Source organism: Sinocyclocheilus anshuiensis, unplaced genomic scaffold, assembly GCF_001515605.1.
Source record: "Sinocyclocheilus anshuiensis isolate Anshui unplaced genomic scaffold, SAMN03320099.WGS_v1.1 scaffold1701, whole genome shotgun sequence".
Lineage (NCBI taxonomy): Eukaryota > Metazoa > Chordata > Actinopteri > Cypriniformes > Cyprinidae > Sinocyclocheilus > Sinocyclocheilus anshuiensis.
Genome location: NW_015538007.1, coordinates 85,014 through 105,524, shown reverse-complemented (window position 1 = coordinate 105,524; position 20,511 = coordinate 85,014). Strand labels below are relative to the sequence as shown.

Genomic DNA, 20,511 nt, shown 5'->3' with positions numbered 1-20,511 from the left:
CTTGAATGATATGGTCCTCCACCAGCCTCTCGAAGCACTTCATCATTATAGGTGTAAGTGCAACCGGACGATAATCATTGAGGCATGTTATTGTGGATTTTTTAGGCACTGGTATTATAATAGCAGTCTTAAAACATGATGGAATGACAGCCTGTTCCAGTGAGGTATTAAAAATGTCTGTAAGGACAGGAGCCAGCTGGTCAGCGCATTCTTTCAGCACCCGTCCTGGAATATTATCAGGACCCGCTGCCTTCTGGGCGTTAACTTTTTTCAGGGTCCTCCGGACGTCAGCTGCATTAAGACTGAGTACCTCCTCATCTAAATGAGGAACACTTTTCCTTGCAGGAGAGTTATTCAGTGCCTCAAACCGTCCAAAATATGTATTAAGTTCATTAAGAAAATATATATTGTCCTCGCAGGGTAGTGGAGCAGCCTTGTAGTCTGTGACAGTCTTTATGCCCTGCCACATGCGCTTGGTATTTGTAGGATCAGAGAAGAAACCCTGTATTTTCTGGCTATAGGCCCGTTTTGCAGCCCTAATGGCCCGATTCAAGTTGGCTCTTGCTGTTCTAAGCACGACCATATCACCAGCTTTAAATGCAGCATTTCGTGCCTTTAGCATTGCACCTACCTCGCCAGTCATCCAGGGCTTCTGATTTGCTCGTATAATTATATTCTTGGTGACACCTACATCCTCCGTGCACTTCTGACACAGCATACACAGATGCAGCATACTCCTCCACATTAATATGCTGATTAACAGTTGCAGCCTCCTTGAACATCTCCCAGTCAGAATGGTCAAAACAATCCTGCAATGCTGACATGGCGCCCTCAGGCCAGACCCTCACCTGCTTCACGGTTGTTTTTTTCCTAATAAGCATAGGCCTGTATGCAGGTATTAACATCACAGAAAGATGGTCAGAGGAGCCGATGTGAGGGCGGGGGACTGCCTTAAAAGCCTTCTTGATGTTAATATAGGCTAAATCCAGTCTATTTATACCCCTGGTGGCAAAATCCACATACTGATGGAAATGAGGGAGAACTGTCCCCATGTTAGCCTGGTTAAAGTCCCCTGCTACAATAAAAACACCCTCTGGATGTGAGTCTTGCAGATCACTGATGGAACGGTAGAGCACATTCAGGGCCTCCTTAGTATTTGCACTAGGTGGGATATACACTGCTGTGATGATGATAGTTGTAAATTCCCTAGGCAGGTAAAAAGGTCTGCATTTAATAGACAAAAACTCTACATCCAGAGAACAATGACTTGAGACCACTGCGGCATTGTTACACCAGCTGTTGTTTGTGTAAATACACACACCGCCACCCCTTGATTTTCCACTGAGAACACAGCTCCTGTCTGACCTGAATATTGTTAGCCCCTCGATACTCACAGCGTCATCCGAAACGGAAGGGTTTAGCCATGTTTCCGTCAGAATAATGGCACAACAGTCTCTCATCTCCCGTTTAGTAGTTAGGTCCAGTTTCAGATAGACCAATTTATTCTCCACGGAGCGGACATTAGCAAGCAGAATGGATGGAAGCGGCGTTCTGCATGGGTTAGCCTTTAGCTTAGCTGTTAGTCCTCCCCGGCTGCCGCGCCTCCGTTTCCTATCGCACCGCCTCCGCCTCTTCTCCGGGAGCGGCCGGTGCCTGTGGGAGACTCCGATGCTTCATAGGCCACTGGGTTTAGCTGGCGTAGCAGTCCGAGGCCATGCAGAGTGTCCAGAGTGATTGTGTCTACGATCCCTGAACTGCTAACTTTACGTAATTCTAACATAAAATGACGATCATATATTAGTTTAGCTCTGCTATGCTGCATATAAACTGCTGAACTCACTTGTCTAAGTGGCTTATTTCCTGTTAAATATCCGATACTATCGGGAGCCAGTGTGGCCGCAGCCAAACAGGGCGCCGCCATCGTGTGGATGCTGCCCTGGCTCCGTTGCGACTCCAGGGCATCTGCATACTGAATTACGTTGACGATTGGTTGATATTAGCTCAGTCAGAGCAGATGGTGGCTCGGCATCGGGATGTCATCCTCGCCGATATGAAAGAGCTGGGGTTAAAGCTAAACGTCAAGGAAAGTGTGCTTTTTCCGGCTACAAAGAATCACTTATCTGGGCGTGGTGTGGGAATCGACAACTATACAGGCACAGTTGTCTCCTGCTTGTATCGAAGCAATTCTCACAGCCATGAGGGGAGTGAGAGAAGGCCAGTCACTGTCAGTTTCAGAGACTGTTGGGTCTGATGGCAGCTGCGTCCAACATGACACCTTTTGGCCTGCTGTACATGAGACCCTTGCAGTGGTGGCTCAGAACCAAGGGGTTTTCCCCGAGGGGGAACCCGCTTCGCACGATCAAGGTCATGTGGCGATGCTTAGGTGCCTTAGACATGTGGAAGAAACCTTGGTTCCTGTCTCAAGGCCCATCACCGGGGGCTCCTTGTCGTCATGTAACGGTAACGACGGATGCCTCCCTCATGGGCTGGGGAGCGGTCATGAGTGGCCCGAGGTCTGTGGGAAGGCCATCATCTCATGTGGCACATCAACTACCTGGAGATGTTGGCCGTGTTTCGAGCTCTAAAACACTTCCTTCCAGGCCCTTTACAGGCTGGCGCACCAGATCCTCCTGTGGTGGACCTCCTTTGGAGGGAGTTTGGCCAGGCGGAAGTGGATCTATTCGCGTCGCAGGAAACGACACACTGTCCGCTCTGGTTCTCCCTCACGCATCCAGCCCCTGGAAATACAAGCTATTTAACACTTGCTGACACTTTTTAATTTGTTGCTAGGAGTCCATAACAGTGTTAAACATGACATTTCCTGTTGCCAGCAGATGGCGCTATGACTGTAAATTAATATGAGCGTGGACATGTGTTCAGGACAGAACTCCTATCAAACGTGTGAAGTTTGGTGCAGATTACAGTTACAGCAACTTCCTGTTTCATGAAACATCAAAATTTGTCAGGCCGCCAGGGACACGCCCTTCGAAGAACACTCAAGATCTTTGCAATTTAGCATCGCAAAGGCCTTATGATTACACTCAGCAAATTTGAAGATGATCCAAATAAAACGGTAGGAGGACTTTGTCAAAGTATGAGGCCCGAAAATAGCAAAAACTGCACAAAAATCGTACAGAAAATTCAAAATAACGGACTTCCTGTTGGTTTTCGGATTTTGAACCAGCAGATTTTTTTGTAGGTATTGGTGTGTTACATGTGTGTACCGAGTTTCGCACACGTACGTGAAACGTAGCTCGAGGGGCACTTCGTTGAAATTTTACAGGCTATCGAGCCATTTTGCCACACCTAATTCTGAAACACATATCAGACGTACATTTTCACCATCTCAGTTTGCAAAGTTTTGAGAGTTTTTTAGCATGTTTAGGCCCTCAAAATGTGATTCATTTTGGAGAAGAATCTGAAGAATAGTAATGAACAGAGCAATTCCAATTGGGATATTATATGAAATTATTATGTGAAAAGCCTTTATAGATGTATCCCATGTTTTAAAATTTAGAATTAAGCTATTATGTGTTCATCTAAAGAAAAAAAATCATACATTTAAGGATGGCTTGGGGTGAGTAAATAATGACAGAATTGTAATTTTTTGGTGGACTATCCCTTTAATGCACACACATTCAAACCCTCTGTCTTTCTCTCAGAGGTTGTGTGGATGTGTTTGATCTTGCGTCTCTGTAGCCTCTGGACTGTGTGATCAATGAACTGCTGTAACTCACTCTTTCTATCCCTGAAGAATAACAACCTCAAATATTCCTCACATCTGTGCTGTTTTTATACATACACATATAGCGATCAGCCAAACCAGCATGCAGCAGCGCTCTGATGCCTTTATACATATAAAAACAGTGGCAACCTTCATTACCTTACAGTATAACGCATAGCTTCAATATAATGCTAATAATAATATATTCTTTTGATTTGTATACATACAAACATAAAAAGGGCTTCTCACACTGGAAATTGTGAACCAGGTGGTTGCTAGGGTGTTCAGGGTTGCTGCTAGGTGGTTACTCACTGGTCCAAGTCAACAGAGCCCACTTTAACATGTCTATGATATTAAGCTCTCTATATACAGTCTCCCCATTTTAAGGGGTTTATAAATATCATGAGACAGTAGTTAGGTGAGGTTTCACTTTAGTCAAAAACACTAATGATTCACAAGATTGTTTTTTGAATGGATCTGTTTTTGAATAATTATAAAGTATTGACTGAATTTAAACAGTCTTGAAATTCAATCTCTTTCCTATGAGGCCAACTGGTTATGTTTCCCAGAAGCAAACTCTGTAACAGGAACACTGTCAGGACATCTGTCCGAGAACTGAATCTCAAGAGAAAGTGGGTCATGCAGCAAGACAACGACCCCAAGCACACAAGTCTTTCTACCAAAGAATGGTTAAAGAAGAACAAAGTCAATGTTTTGGAATGACTGAGTCAAATTCTGGACCTTAATCCAATTGAAATTCTGTGGAAGAAAATTATTTTTTATGAATTTTGAGAGCTCTCTGACCCTCCCATAGACAGCAATGCAATTACCACAATCAAGGTCCAGAAACGTAGCAAGGAGATCGGTAAAATAATCCATGTGACATCAGGGGTTCAACCGTAATTTTAGGAAGCCAACAAATCATGATGGAATTCCATAAGTCTGGGCTATCTTCAATAGTGTTTCTTGGTGCACTGAGTCAAATACCTTGACAAAGTTGATAAAGTTCAGTGAGATACGTTGTTGGTATTCCTGCGATTGTTCAATCACTTGATGCAGGATCGTCCACTATGAAAGCCCACATGTTGATCTCTAAGGCAGGCATCAACAGCTCTTCAGAGGCAGTTTAGAAGGACAATAGAAAATAACTTTCCAGGTACAGATAGAAGGGTAATGCCCTGCCAATTATTGCACTTGGAGAGATTGCTTTTTTTGGGGAGCGTGACGATCACACCTCGTTTCCATTCCTCAGGGACTGCTTTGGCTGCCCAGCAAGCATTGAGCAGGTCCGTCAGAGCGTCAACAAAGCACTGGTCGCCATATTTGAGTAGTTCAGGCAGGATCTCATCCAGGCCTGCGGCTTGGCCATTCTTTGATCGCTGCTGATCAAAGTATGTGTTCGTGATCGCGAGTCTTTGTGAAGCACAAAAAGTCAGGAGTCGCATACCATTGTCATTGGTTTTGGTCACTAAACCATGGGGTAACAGTATTCTCTGAACCCCCCCCCCCCATCCCCCAAATATCAGACATAAAGACATTGTACATAATCAAATGTCCGTAAAGATGGACTTTAATTGGACTTGAACTGCTGGTTTTGTCTGGTCAGAGGAGAACTGGCTCCCCCACTGAGCCTGGTTTCTCCCAAGGTTTTTTTCTCCATTCTGTCACCGATGGAGTTTTGGTTCCTTGCCGCTGTCGCCTCTGGCTTGCTTAGCTGGGGACACTTCATTTCCAGCGATATCGTCGATTTGATTGCACAGACACTATTTAAACTGAACTGAGCTGGATGATGACATCACTGAATTCAATGATGAACTGCCTTTAACTGAAAATTTTGTGTTTACTATTATAATTTTGCATTATTGACACAATATTTTCCTAATTAATGATGTACAGTTGCTTTGACACAATCTGTATTGTTAAAAGCGCTATATAAATAAAGGTGACTTGACTTGACATCTTTCGCAAACTTTGCCAAGACTCTCACTGCTTTGTATGGATGGAAGAAGGGGTAACTGATTTCTTAGCACTCAAAACTGGTGTACGACAAGGTTGCATGCTATGTTATTCCTTCTTGTCATCAACTTCGTCGCCCGCCACTCCATCGACCGCCTACACATCGGCATACCTTGAACAGTTAGCAACCTCTTCCTTGCCTATCTCGACTTTGCCAATGATATCATCATTCTCGGCCCGACCCAAACTGCCCTATGGGATCTTACTATGGCCTTAGAAAATCAAGCAGCCAGCGCTGAACTCCGAATTAGTTAACTCCGAATCCAAAGTCTTTTGCATCAGTTTACATAAACTCGAGAGTACCGATCACAATCGATGGAAAACAAGTGGAGGAAGTTGCAAACTTCACTGCAAAATCAACTGCGGGTGGCAGATCCTTTTACTATTTAGCACCCAAATTCTGGAACAATCTACCTAGCGTTAGCCAGGAGGCAGACACATTCTGTCAGTTTAAATCTAGATTAAAGATCTCTTGAAACCTGTCTTACACATAGAACACTACCACATTTCTATTATTAAAATCCATTAAAGGATTATTGGGCTGCATTAATTAGGTCAACTGGAACTGGGAACACTTCCCATAACTTCGTCGCCCGCCACTCCATCGACCGCCTACACATCGGCATACCTTGAACAGTTAGCAACCTCTTCCTTGCCTATCTCGACTTTGCCAATGATATCATCATTCTTGGCCCGACCCAAACTGCCCTATGGGATCTTACTATGGCCTTAGAAAATCAAGCAGCCAGCGCTGAACTCCGAATTAGTTAACTCCGAATCCAAAGTCTTTTGCATCAGTTTACATAAACTCGAGAGTACCGATCACAATCGATGGAAAACAAGTGGAGGAAGTTGCAAACTTCACTGCAAAATCAACTGCGGGTGGCAGATCCTTTTACTATTTAGCACCCAAATTCTGGAACAATCTACCTAGCGTTAGCCAGGAGGCAGACACATTCTGTCAGTTTAAATCTAGATTAAAGATCTCTTGAAACCTGGCTTACACATAGAACACTACCACATTTCTATTATTAAAATCCATTAAAGGATTATTAGGCTGCATTAATTAGGTCAACTGGAACTGGGAACACTTCCCATAACACCCAATGTACTTGTTACATTGTAAGAAGAATGGCATCTACGCTAATAGTAGTCTGTTTCATTCTTATTCTGAGATCACCGTAGCCACCCAGATCCAGTCTGTATCCAGATTAGATGGTCACTGCAGTCACCCGGATCCAGGCCGTATCCAGTCCAGATGGTGGATCAGCACCTAGAGACTACCTCAACAGCCTGAATGTCAGCCCTGAATGTCATTGGAGACCAAGACAACTAGATGAGCCCCAAGTGGAGACCATGACAACTAGATGAGCCCCGGAGACAGATCGCCTCTGAAGACCTTGTCACCTAGACGCCCATCAGCACAAGACCATGGGAACCAGATGAGTCCTCTGCTCAATATGACTTTGTTGCAGCCTGGAATTAAACTGCTGGTTTCGTCTGGCCAGAGGAGAACGATTTTTGGTTCCTTCGACACACTATTTTCCTGGTTAATACTGTAATGCTGCTTTGACACAATGTGTATTGTAAATAGCGCTATCTAAATAATTATGACTTGACCTGACTTGACATGAATTATCTTGGCAGTGTCATCTCTTCAAATGGCGACGCAGAACGAGATGCCATATGCCACATTGGCAAGGCATCTGCCTTGCACAGCCCCTCTCCGCGACCATCACTGAACGTCGTTTTCATTTCATTGGACACGTCTTATGCCTTCCTAACCATCGGATACTCAAGATGGCGATATCCTGGCAGCCTGCACAAGGCAAACAAAAACAAGGACACCCAAAAATCAAGACCTGCAAGCAGTCGACATTTCCTGGGACGAGGCTGAAGTCTCGCCACCAACTGGACAGGGGTGTGAATTACAGTTAAATGTTACAACAGATCACCCTCAGTGTAGTCTGTCAAAGTGACAGAAGGCCTTCAGATTTTACTGTCACTGATAAAATATACTGAAAATGATAGAAAATATTTGGTTAACAAACCTCTTATATCTACCTACTGGTTCTGGAGAATTCCACTGCTGGCATCTTCTTAGGGCAACCATGGTTAATCAAACATCATACAGTGCTGTCCTGGCAAAGTGGCAAGACACTGAAGTGGGGCTGCTTCCCAACCTTTTTTCCGAAACTAACTCTCCAAGCTCCCACACCGTCTGTTCCTGTATGTTCCATATCCATCGAAAGCCTGGTTGAACAACAATCTGTGGACATCCCTGAATGCTGCTCCCACTTCAGTGATGTGTTGTGCCCTAAGTAGGCATCCCAACTGCCTCCGCACCAGCCATGGGACTGTGCAATCATTCTCATACTGGGTGTACCAGTGCCCAGAGGAAAGATTTACCTACTGTCCATCCCAGAGCAGAAGGCCATGGAGGAGTATATAGGCAAGGCAAGGCAAGGCAAGTTTATTTATATAGCACATTTCATACACAATGGTAATTCAAAGTGCTTTACATAAAAGAAAAGAAAAAAAATAATCACAACAATAAAACAAGGAATTTAAAAAACTTCGAAAATGATTTAAAAAATTGATTTAAGAGGTTTAAAATTAATTTAAGAAAACGATTATACATAAAATATAGTGCAATCAGTTCGGACATCGCACAGTGCTCATTCAATAAATGCACAGCTAAACAGATGAGTTTTGAGTCTGCATTTAAATGTGACTAATGTTTTAGCACATCTGATCTCTTCTGGAAGCTGATTCCAACTGCGGGCGGCATAATAACTAAAAGCAGACTCCCCTTGGCTGTCTAATGGTCTTCTTGGGAAGGCTAGTGAGGAGACCATTACAATAGTCCACCCTGCTGGTGATAAAGGCATGAACAAGTTTCTCCAAGTCTTGACTGGAAACAAAACATCTAATTCTTGCAATGTTTTTGAGATGATAGTATGATATAGAGGAAGCCCTTCAGCAAGGTTACATTCAACCACCCACCTCCCCTGCAGCTTCCAGCTTCTTTTTTTGTGGCCAAAAATACGGAGGCTTGTGGCCCTGCATCAATTACCGTGCTCTCACCAAAATCACTGTCAAATTCCGAAATACCAAGGTGGACCTCTGCAGTGCCTACAATTCGTGAAGGAGATGATTGGAAGACCACTTCTATACCTCAAGATGGAGAAATGTCAGTTTCATCAGTCTGAAATCCAATTTCTTGGCTACAACATCAGTCAACAAGTCTCTGTCCTGGTTTCCTGCAGCCACAGAGGCTTTTGAGAAGCTGAAGCAGGCCTTTGCACAGCACTGCTACTAGTCCATCCTCATCCTGACAAACCCTTCACTGTCGAAGTGGATGCATCCACCACAGGTGTCAGAGCAGTGCTCTCTCAGCAGCAGGAGATGCCGCCAAAACTCCATCCATGCGCTCTCTTCTCCCAAATCCAGCCAATCCAGTGGAAAGAATGAATGAATGAGGCATTTATATAATGCTTTATTGTGTATTGCTGTACACCCAAAGCGCTTTACAATTATATGGGTGGATCTCTCCTCAACCACCACCAGTGTGCAGCATCCACCTGGATGATGCGACGGCAGCCACAGTACAACGGCGCTAGTGCGCTCACCACACACCAGCTATAGGTGGAGAGGAGAGAGAGATCGAGCCAATTCAGTGGATGGGTATTATTGGCCAGGATGGAATTTGGCCAGGACACCGGGCTTACACCCCTACTCTTTACGAGAAGTGCCATGGGATTTTTAATGACCACAGAGAGTCAGGACCTCGGTTTAATGTCTCATCTGAAGGACGGTGCTTTTTACAGTATAGTGTTCCCATCACTATAATGGGGCATTAGAACCCACACAGACCACAGGGTGAGCACCCCCTGCTGGTCTCACTAACAACTCTTCCAACAGCTACCTAGTTTTTTCAGGAGGTCTCCCATCCAGGCACTGACCAGGCTCAACCCTGCTTAGCTTCAATAGGCAACTAGTCTAGGGCTGCAGGGTGATATGGCTGTTGAAAGAAGATGAACCCGAGTCCAGTGTTTCCAAAAATCTTCCACCGGGCTGCCCTCATGATCTTCAGTATGTTCCCAGATCCCAACGTCTAATCCAAGTCTAATCCAACCTTCACATTCTTCAGTGGGCACTGGTCACCCTGGGGCCAGTCAAACCCTCTCTCTATTATGAAATTGTTTCTGGTGGGCGAACATGGCAAGAGACATCAGACGGTTTGTGAGAGGATGTAAGGATTGTGCTATCCTGAAGACTCCTCGCCACCTACCATCAGGCAAGCTCCATCCTCTGTTCATTCCAAACTGCCCTCGACCATGTCTTCCATTACTTAAGCCTTCCGGAAGACATTGTCTCTGACTGCAGTCCACAATTCATTTCCAGAGTTTGTAAGGGTTTCTTGAAGCTCCTTGATTTCACTGTGACTTTATCCTCAGTTTATCGCAGTTGAATTGGCAGATGGAACGGAAGGTCTAAGAGATCGGTCACTACCTCTGAACCTTTTGCCATCGCCATCAGAACACCTGAAGTCAGTTCATTGCCTGGGCAGAGTATGCACAGAACTCCCTACATCAATAAAGCACCTGTCTGGCCCCATTCTGTCCCACTTGTGGACTACTGGTTCCAGGAAAGCTTGAGGGTCTGGTACTCAGCTCATCACCATCTAGAGGGAGCCATGCGCTGTCAGAGGGGTCATGCTGATGTCTGGCAGACCTCAAAACCATCCTATCAACCCAGGCAGAAGATATGGCTCTCAGCTAAGGACACTTGGTTACATCTTCCCTGCAAGAAGCTGAGTCCCTGATTCTTCGGCCAATTTGAGATTGAGAGTCAGATTAACCCCATCACCTTTAAATTGAAGTTGATCAGCACTACAGAATTTATCCTGTCTTCCACGTCTCCCATTTAAAACCCTATCACTCACCTGTTACTTCTTCCTCCACAGAGCCTGGTACCGTTGACGAACCCCCTCTGCCACCAGTTGAGGACCATGGAGGTATGTACACAGTTCAAGACATTCTGGACTCCCGGCGCCGAGGTGGTCTTCTGAAGTATTTGGCAAACAGAAAAATACGGCCCAGAGGAAAGATCCCGGGTTTCCAGAAATGACATCCTCGACCCTGAACTACTTACCTTCTTCCACGAGAGAAATTCTGATGGCCGAGGGCGGCCACCTCAACGTATATAATAGTAACTTGAAGACACTAAAATAAAACTGAACACAGGGCCACATAAATATTATTTTATATTTAGACTATTTGCTCTGACAGAAAAATTGGTTACACTTTATTTTGAAAGTCCACTTTAGACATTCTACTAACTATAAGTAACTTTGCAACTACATGTCAACTAATTCTCATTAATTTGCAACTACATGTCTGCTAAATCTAAGAGTAGACTGTTAGGTTAGGTTTAGGGTTAGTAGAATAAGTTGACATGTACTTACAAAGTTTCTCATAGTCAGCATGTTGTATGTTGTGGACCCATCAAAATAAAGTGTTAGAAGATATTAAGCAGACAGTCTACTAATACTCTATCCCCCGGTTTCACAGAAAAGGCTTAAGTCTAGACCCAGACTAAAATGTAAGTCTGAGCTGTTTTAACTGAAAGGAACTTGCACTGACTGATCTTAAAATATATCAGTGCCTCTGTTTTGTCTCAAGATGCACACCAGTAATGTTTTTCTAAAGCACGTTAATAAAAATTACTTAAATGTCCTAATTGAACTATTGCCTAGTCCTGGCTTAGTCTAAGCCCTGTCTGTGAAACCAGGACCTTAACTGCTAGTTGACATGTAGTTGCAAAGTTACTTATACTGTTTCTAGAATGTCTAAAGTGGACTATCAAAATAAAGTGTTACAAACATTGATATCAGTGACATTTAATAACATTGATTGTAATCGTGTGCAAATCCTCACCAAGACTAAGGAACCTGCTATTGAATCAGATAAATGTGATAGTCTGCATAGTTGTTCATCTTCAATGCAAGTGGAATGTAAAGTTCAGACAAAACATCAGTCTGCTGAAATCATGACTTCAATCGTGCTGTAGTTATTTTTATTTTATTTTATTTTAGCATTTAAATGCAAAGCCCATTGCTTATAGCAGACAATTAGATTTCTGACATTAGCTGTCTTAATTAATTTATTGTTAAAGGCAATGAATTTGTACAAAAAGTTCTGCTTTAAAGACTGTAACAGTGCTGCTGTGCATGGTATGAATTTAAACTTCTTAGAGATTATTAAACCATGATACTGGCTGGCAGTCAGGTTAATCTCAATTGTTAGCTAAAAATAAAAGAAAGACAATCTAGATAAATAGTCAATCTCATTATAAGACTAGTCGTTTTAGGACTAGTTGACCATCCCGGCCCAATTATATTTTGGGAACTGCTCGATTTCTCTTTATATTAGACAAGTTTTCTCAATCTGTAAAGTTTTTGCTGTGGCCCCCATTTCAGAAGTAACTCAAGTGATCTGATTTTATATATGGAACAATAGGTATGCTAAGCTTTATGAGATATGCTATGTATGGTAGCATTGTGACTAACCACATCATGAATTCAGTTGCGCTTGACAGATATTTCCTAGTCATCTGTAGAGTGATTCCATGTGAACTGAACATTTGCACATTAGCATAACATTAGCACTCTTTCGTTATTTTCTACATTCAGCAAGTTGTATGCATTTCCACAGCAGTAACATGAATTAATTCAGCACGGCTGCCAAAACCTGTGCATGTTTTCGAACTAAGGTTACAGAATACTGCAGTGTATTGGTTTCAGGTGCTGGTATTGAATGCATTTTTAGCCTCTCTCACACACAAAGACTTTTGTCTGGAGTCAGGGCTGCTTGCCATTCCCTGCCAAACCTCGGCATTGTGGGACGATGAACTTTGGAAAATCACTGAGCTTTCTCATTTTAACAGAGCAGCCTAATGAAAGCTGTGACTTGTTAAGTGTTCAAAAACTCCTCCAGCTGGGAAAACCATTAAGATCAGGAGATTTTTTCGATGGTAAATTAAGAAAATATTTCTGCTTGTCTTGGCCAAGAACCACCTCTTACAGACACTCAGAATGGGGCTTTCTGTTAGTTATAACTCGCTCCCATTCTAACAGAGTCCCTGAAGGAATTACACAGTAGAATTCATGGCCTGTAGTTTTCGCAATTGCCATATCAAAGCAATCATGAAATGTAGACCTGCATAGGTCTGTATGCACTGAATATTGCCAAGTTAGTTAGAGGAGAGTAGGGTAAGATCAGTCAGTGCATTTAATATGTACTTAATATGACCAAGTATTTGAACAGTGTAGCATAAACATGCCTGTAATTGAGATGTGTACATTAATAATAATAAAAAAAATGTTATCTGTAAACATATTTTGCTTGTCAAAATGGAAGGTCATTTTTTGGTAACACTTTATTTTGAAGTCCAAGTTTTGTAGTCCACTTTAGACATTCTACAAACAGTATACGTAACCTTGCCACTACATGTCAACTAGCAGTCATTAGAGTATTAGTAGACTGTCTGCTTAATATCTTCTATCAATTTATTTTGATGGGTCCACAACATACAACATACTGACTATAAGAAACTTTGCAAGTATATGTCAACTTATTCTACTAACCCTAAACCTAACCTCAGTCTACTCTGAGAGTTAGTAGACATGTAGTTACAAATTAATGAGAGTTAGTAGGCATGTAGTTGCAAAGTTACTTATAGTTAGTAGAATGTCTAAAGTGGACTATCAAAATAAAGTGCAAGCTCATTGTTATTTGATATATTATAATATATTATTAATTTTTATATTTGTATACAGAGTTATTATTTTTGCTAGTTTTTGTTATTTTAATACATCAAGTTAAACCAAATAAAAATGTGAATATTTATTATGTAGCCTTGGCAACTAGCTGAAATAAAATAAGTTTAAGTGGTAATAAAGATATGGTGGGTAAATTAGACATTTCTCAAGTCGCAAAACAAAATGAAGAAACATGAATCTAGTCCAATGACAGTTTTTTGACAACGTTATAGCAACATAAAAAGCAAATTAAGATGATTGCAAACATGCAACTTAAAAAATAAATAACAGTAAATTAGTACCTTTCCTGGTGAATTCGTATCAGGGTCATTTTGCCTGAACTTCTCCTGCAGAGTCTCAGCCAGCTGACACAACAGGAAACCATTATCTAACCTGTCCATGAAGCTCTCGGCTGTGATTTCCACACCTGATGGAAAAGATGAGAGAAAGAGATGAATATTCCACAAAAGACTATGTTATGATTATGATAACATTTATAGGTATTCATATTAAAAAAAAAAAAAAATTCAAATTAATATGATCAAAAACTAAGCTTATCGAACATATGTAATTTTTGTGTGTGTTTAATTTAATCTTAATTCATATTCATATCAGATTTTAAAGACATTCTCAATAATGACACATAACCCTGTGTCAAATCCAGACATTTGTTGCAGCTATGATTCACAGATAAACACATTTCAGTCCCAAAATCAGAAAAGTGCTTTGGAAGAAAGCAGCTGATTTATTTTGCAACAGTATTCCAGATGAGACACACACAGAGAGAGAGAGTCACAGACTCAATTCTACACAGATCAACATGTGGCGGCTACATTTTACTGACTTCCAGACGATCATTCTTTCTGCATGATGTCACTGTGAAACAGGAGGTGGTGGCAGGGGGTTGGGATATCTGTGGAAAAAGCATATTTTCTCATCCACTATACTTTTTTTTTTTTATAGAGAGGGGGCGTCAGTGGTCGAGGGGGTTCAGATGTTTTAATGAGTTCCAAATGTGGTAATTGAGCCCAGTGAAGAGGAGACGGGGAGCTTGTGAAATTCTTTCTGAACGTGCCTCCCTTGCTCCCCCTTTAAAGAACCAAAATCTACACTACCTATCGCCATATTCAGAATCTAAGAAATTTAAGTAATACATATTGAGAGTGAACAATTACTTTGATATTACTCAAGTTGTCCTGGCAAAATTAAAGGGGCCATGAAATTGATTTTTTTTTTATTATTCTTTTAATATGCTCCTTGAGGACATTTTTTTTGTGCACAAAAAAAATTATATATTTGCAAAAATGATTATTTTCGACCATCATTCTTACCCTCTGTCCAAAATAATCCATATTAAGGAGGCAGTTCATTAAAGGTTTTTCAGTAAACTGATACTTATTTTGTATCAGTTTATAGACAACAGGCTATGAAACTGTTTATTTATGGTTTGCAATGCAGCTGCTGTCAGATCCAATTCTAATTTGTTGGAAGAGGGCTCTTTCAGCAAATTTTTCTTTGCAAACTCTCCATTACATTGTGCCTCATTTACAAAACAATCTGCAATTGAATGCTCGAAACAAATCTGATGTTATCCGAAATTGTTCCACTTGTTCCTGACACTGAAGTCTGTACAGAGAAGCAAACATGCTGTTTAAACCATGTCAAAGCGAACATTGCTTAACCCTTCCATTTGTCCTGTTGTTGGGAGTAGCCTCAAGCATTTGGAGAAATTGAACAGGCAAGTGTATACTGTATCTAGTGTAGATATGGGTTCTATTCGCATTTGAAGCGAAATGACACAACACTCGCATCTAGACTTGTATCAGCCATTAAGCGAGTAAACATCAGTGGGCGGGGCCTATGATGTGATGATGTGAAACTATTTGTCTAAGTCTTGCTCATATGGCAGTCATATCCAAATATATTTGCCTGAGACATCAGAATCTATCTGTGATATCCAACAAAGCAAATTTGTGGAGCTTGTTTAAAAAATTTTTTATGTATTTTTTAATTAATTTATTTGTAGTGTGAAAGATGTTTTAAGCTTGTAGTATGATTTAATGGTACAAAGACCGCTTATATGTCAAAAGATCAAGGAAAATTTGATTTATCATGGTGAATGGTACTAATTGATTATTAGCTTGACACAATTCTTCAAGTCCTATCTAAATTTCCTAAACTGATTGTCAAGATTACATTTAATTAACATCAACAATAAAATCTGACAACAATGGTATAATACATTGTGCTTATTTAGCTCAAACACCACTAGCAAGTAAAAAGTCCAACAACAATTCAAAATAAAAATTAGTAAAACTAACAATAATAGAAAGCCACAAAAAGCCAGTGTATGTTTCATGTATACAAGTGGCTTCTGGTAAGACCAGCAAATGGTCAAATTGTGTTCCTGTAACACAGATCAGTTTCAGAGATCTGAGCAGCTATTTGTCTAAAAAAAACAACACAGAGACAGGCGTAAGCCACTAAAGAGTGTGGACAATCTGGATAGGGAACTAGCGGTTGGTGTGTGGTTGAATATGAAGCCCCTATGTGGCCCACTGTGGCTCCTGGCTTCCTTATGCTCCAGGCAGACCAAAGACAAAGCCCTGGTTTCAGCTGGCTGTTCACGGCCTGGGAGCTGCCAGAAATTCCACAGACATCCCCCTCCATCCACACACACACACACACACACACACACACACACACAGAACCGAAGCCAGGGCCACGACACACTACCATTCTTCTCTCTTCATAATTTGTCTCGTAGTTGAAATGGTGAGTGGCGTTCAGAATCTGATTAATGCTGAGAAATGTTGGAAAAGAAAACATGGACACATGCAGTCATGCCTGCTCATGCACATAAGTCGATTACATTCATCAAAGAAAAAAAAAAGAAAACCTTTATCAAATGATTTAAAATCAAAACATTAAAGAAATGTATGGCACATTAAGGACTGCACGTTTTTAAGGGCTTAAACTTATTGATATCAGCTTAAATTAAATGATATTATATCAAGAAATGATAATATACAAAAGATAAACAGAGCACAACTGGATGTGCCTTAAGCAACTTATGCAAAATAATGAAACATGAATTTAAACAATTCCTCTCCACCATGAACAGAATACACCAGCAGAATGAAGAAGGCCTCAGGACATAGCCTTGTTGCACACCTCATGCATTAGTCAAACTTATGAAATGTACACATGAAAATCCACAGATTGCATTATTAATTGAATGTTTTACTAAAATCTAGAGCCTTTGCAGTTCCAAATCACCACTGGACACATTGCAAATAGAAAACAAAATGTTCAGATGTTACTGTACTTTAATGACCTATTTCTCCCCATTAAAATTATTTTTGTTGAGGTAACCTAACCTGTCAAGTTGTTTCAGTCATGATAAATAATATTTTCGATGCAAATAGAATCAGTTAACCCTCTATGGGTAACCCTTTGGGGAAAAAATATTTCACCTCATTTTTTTGGGAGCTTGGGGATCCCTGATAATATATCCATCAACAATTTGTCACTGCGTGTGTGCCACTGTGTGTCTCACTGCGTATGTGTCACTTCTTGTGTGCCACTGTGTGTCTCGCTGCGTGTGTGCCACTGTGTGTGTCGCTGCTTGTGTGCCACTGCATGTGTGCCGCTGCTTGTGTGCCGCTGCATGTGTCACTACGTGTGTTTCACTGCGTGTGTGCCACTGTGTGTGTCACTGCTTGTGTGCCACTGCGTGTCTGTCACTGCATGTGTGTCACTGCTTGTGTGCCACTGTGTGTGTCACTGCGTGTGTGCCACTGTGTGTGTGCCACTGCGTGTGTGCCACTACTTGTGTGCCACTACTTGTGTGCCACTACATGTGTCACTGCGTATGTGTGTGTGTCACTGCTTGTGTGTAACTGCGTGTGTGTCACTGCGTGTGTGCCACTGTGTGTGTCGTTGCTTGTGTGCCACTGCATGTGTGCCGCTGCTTGTGTGCCGCTGCATGTGTCACTACGTGTGTTTCACTGCGTGTGTGCCACTGTGTGTGTCACTGCTTGTGTGCCACTGCGTGTCTGTCACTGCATGTGTGTCACTGCTTGTGTGCCACACTGCGTGCGTCACTGCGTGTGTGTCACTGCGTGCGTGCCACTGCGTGTGTAACTGCGTGTGTGTCACTGCTTGTGTGCCACTGTGTGTGTCACTGCTTGTGTGTCACTGCTTGTGTGCCATTGTGTCACTGCTTGTGTGCCATTGTGTGTCACTGCTTGTGTGCCATTGTGTGTCACTGTGTGTCTGTCACTGCATGTGTGTCACTGCTTGTGTGTCACTGTGTGTGTCACTGCATGTGTGCCACTGCGTGTGTGCCACTGCGTGTGTCACTGTGTGTGTGTGCCAATGTGTGTGTCACTGCGTGCGTCACTGCGTGTGTGCCACTGCTTGTGTGCCACTGCGTATGTGCCACTGCATGCGTCACTGCGTGCGTCACTGCGTGTGTGCCACTGTGTGCGTCACTGCGTGTGTGCCACTGTGTGCGTCACTGCGTGTGTGCCACTGTGTGCGTCACTGCGTGTGTGCCACTGTGTGCGTCACTGCGTGTGTGCCACTGTGTGCGTCACTGCGTGTGTGCCACTGTGTGCGTCACTGCGTGTGTGCCACTGTGTGCGTCACTGCGTGTGTGCCACTGTGTGCGTCACTGCGTGTGTGCCACTGTGTGCGTCACTGCGTGTGTGCCACTGTGTGCGTCACTGCGTGTGTGCCACTGTGTGCGTCACTGCGTGTGTGCCACTGTGTGCGTCACTGCGTGTGTGCCACTGTGTGCGTCACTGCGTGTGTGCCACTGTGTGCGTCACTGCGTGTGTGCCACTGTGTGCGTCACTGCGTGTGTGCCACTGTGTGCGTCACTGCGTGTGTGCCACTGTGTGCGTCACTGCGTGTGTGCCACTGTGTGCGTCACTGCGTGTGTGCCACTGTGTGCGTCACTGCGTGTGTGCCACTGTGTGCGTCACTGCGTGTGTGCCACTGTGTGCGTCACTGCGTGTGTGCCACTGTGTGCGTCACTGCGTGTGTGCCACTGTGTGCGTCACTGCGTGTGTGCCACTGTGTGCGTCACTGCGTGTGTGCCACTGTGTGCGTCACTGCGTGTGTGCCACTGTGTGCGTCACTGCGTGTGTGCCACTGTGTGCGTCACTGCGTGTGTGCCACTGTGTGCGTCACTGCGTGTGTGCCACTGTGTGCGTCACTGCGTGTGTGCCACTGTGTGCGTCACTGCGTGTGTGCCACTGTGTGCGTCACTGCGTGTGTGCCACTGTGTGCGTCACTGCGTGTGTGCCACTGTGTGCGTCACTGCGTGTGTGCCACTGTGTGCGTCACTGCGTGTGTGCCACTGTGTGCGTCACTGCGTGTGTGCCACTGTGTGCGTCACTGCGTGTGTGCCACTGTGTGCGTCACTGCGTGTGTGCCACTGTGTGCGTCACTGCGTGTGTGCCACTGTGTGCGTCACTGCGTGTGTGCCACTGTGTGCGTCACTGCGTGTGTGCCACTGTGTGCGTCACTGCGTGTGTGCCACTGTGTGCGTCACTGCGTGTGTGCCACTGTGTGTGCCACTGCATATGTGCCACTGCGTGTGTATCACTGCGTGTGTGCCACTGCGTGCGTCACTGCTTGTGTGCCACTGCGTGCATCACTGCTTGTGTGCCACTGCGTGCGTCACTGCGTGTGTGTCACTGCGTGCGTGCCACTGCGTGTGTAACTGCGTGTGTGTCACTGCTTGTGTGCCACTGTGTGTGTCACTGCTTGTGTGTCACTGCTTGTGTGCCATTGTGTCACTGCTTGTGTGCCATTGTGTGTCACTGTGTGTCTGTCACTGCATGTGTGTCACTGCTTGTGTGTCACTGTGTGTGTCACTGCATGTGTGCCACTGCGTGTGTGCCACTGCGTGTGTCACTGTGTGTGTGTGCCAATGTGTGTGTCACTGCATGCGTCACTGCGTGTGTGCCACTGCGTGCGTCACTGCGTGTGTGCCACTGCTTGTGTGCCACTGCTTGTGTGCCACTGTGTGTGTCACTGCGTATGTGTCACTGCTTGTGTGCCACTCTGTGTGTCACTGCGTGTGTGCCACTGTGTGTGTCACTGCTTGTGTGTCACTGCTTGTGTGCCATTGTGTCACTGCTTGTGTGCCATTGTGTGTCACTGTGTGTCTGTCACTGCATGTGTGTCACTGCTTGTGTGTCACTGTGTGTGTCACTGCATGTGTGCCACTGCGTGTGTGCCACTGCGTGTGTCACTGTGTGTGTGTGCCAATGTGTGTGTCACTGCGTGCGTCACTGCGTGTGTGCCACTGCTTGTGTGCCACTGCGTATGTGCCACTGCATGCGTCACTGCGTGCGTCACTGCTGTGTGTGTGTCACTGCGTGTGTGTGTCACTGTGTGTATGTCACTGCGTGTGTGTCACTGTGTGTGTGCCTGCGTGTGTGTCACTGTGTGTGTGAAGATAAAGTTTGCCAGAAAACACTACTCATTTAGTCAGTTTATCAGCTGACAGGCTTGATTCTCTGTGGCAGCATAATAATAATAATATTAATAATAATAATAAATATCAATTACACACATAATGCACATTCTTTGAGTTTTCAGAGCTCGTAAACATAAAAATTCATAGGAGGACTTGAATGCACCATATGGTTCTAAGATGCATCCACACTTTAGCATGATAGGCCTATTGCCTGAACAAAAGTGCTGTAACTTCACAATGTTGCCCCGAGGCAACAAACAAAACAAAAAACACAGTTTTATATATAAATAAAAACAAAATAAGTATTTTAATAATCAAACATACTTATTTACATATTGATGCACATGCATATATTTTTTATATAAAGATATTTAATTTTAAAAATGTTAAACAGTGCTATTTATCTTACCAATTTGTGGCACTGTGTCCCATGCTTTGCTTCCTAAAATG

General features: G+C 43.4%; 1 long non-coding RNA gene across 1 annotated transcript in view; it reads right to left on the bottom strand.

Moving 5' to 3' along the window:
• Window positions 1-13,873: 13,873 nt before the first annotated feature.
• Window positions 13,874-20,511, bottom strand: part of LOC107677437 (uncharacterized) — a 12,187-nt gene continuing 5,549 nt past the window's right edge. The window contains exon 3 of the long non-coding RNA XR_001632840.1: window positions 13,874-13,992. This is a non-coding gene — a long non-coding RNA (uncharacterized LOC107677437). The remainder of the gene's footprint in view (window positions 13,993-20,511) is intronic.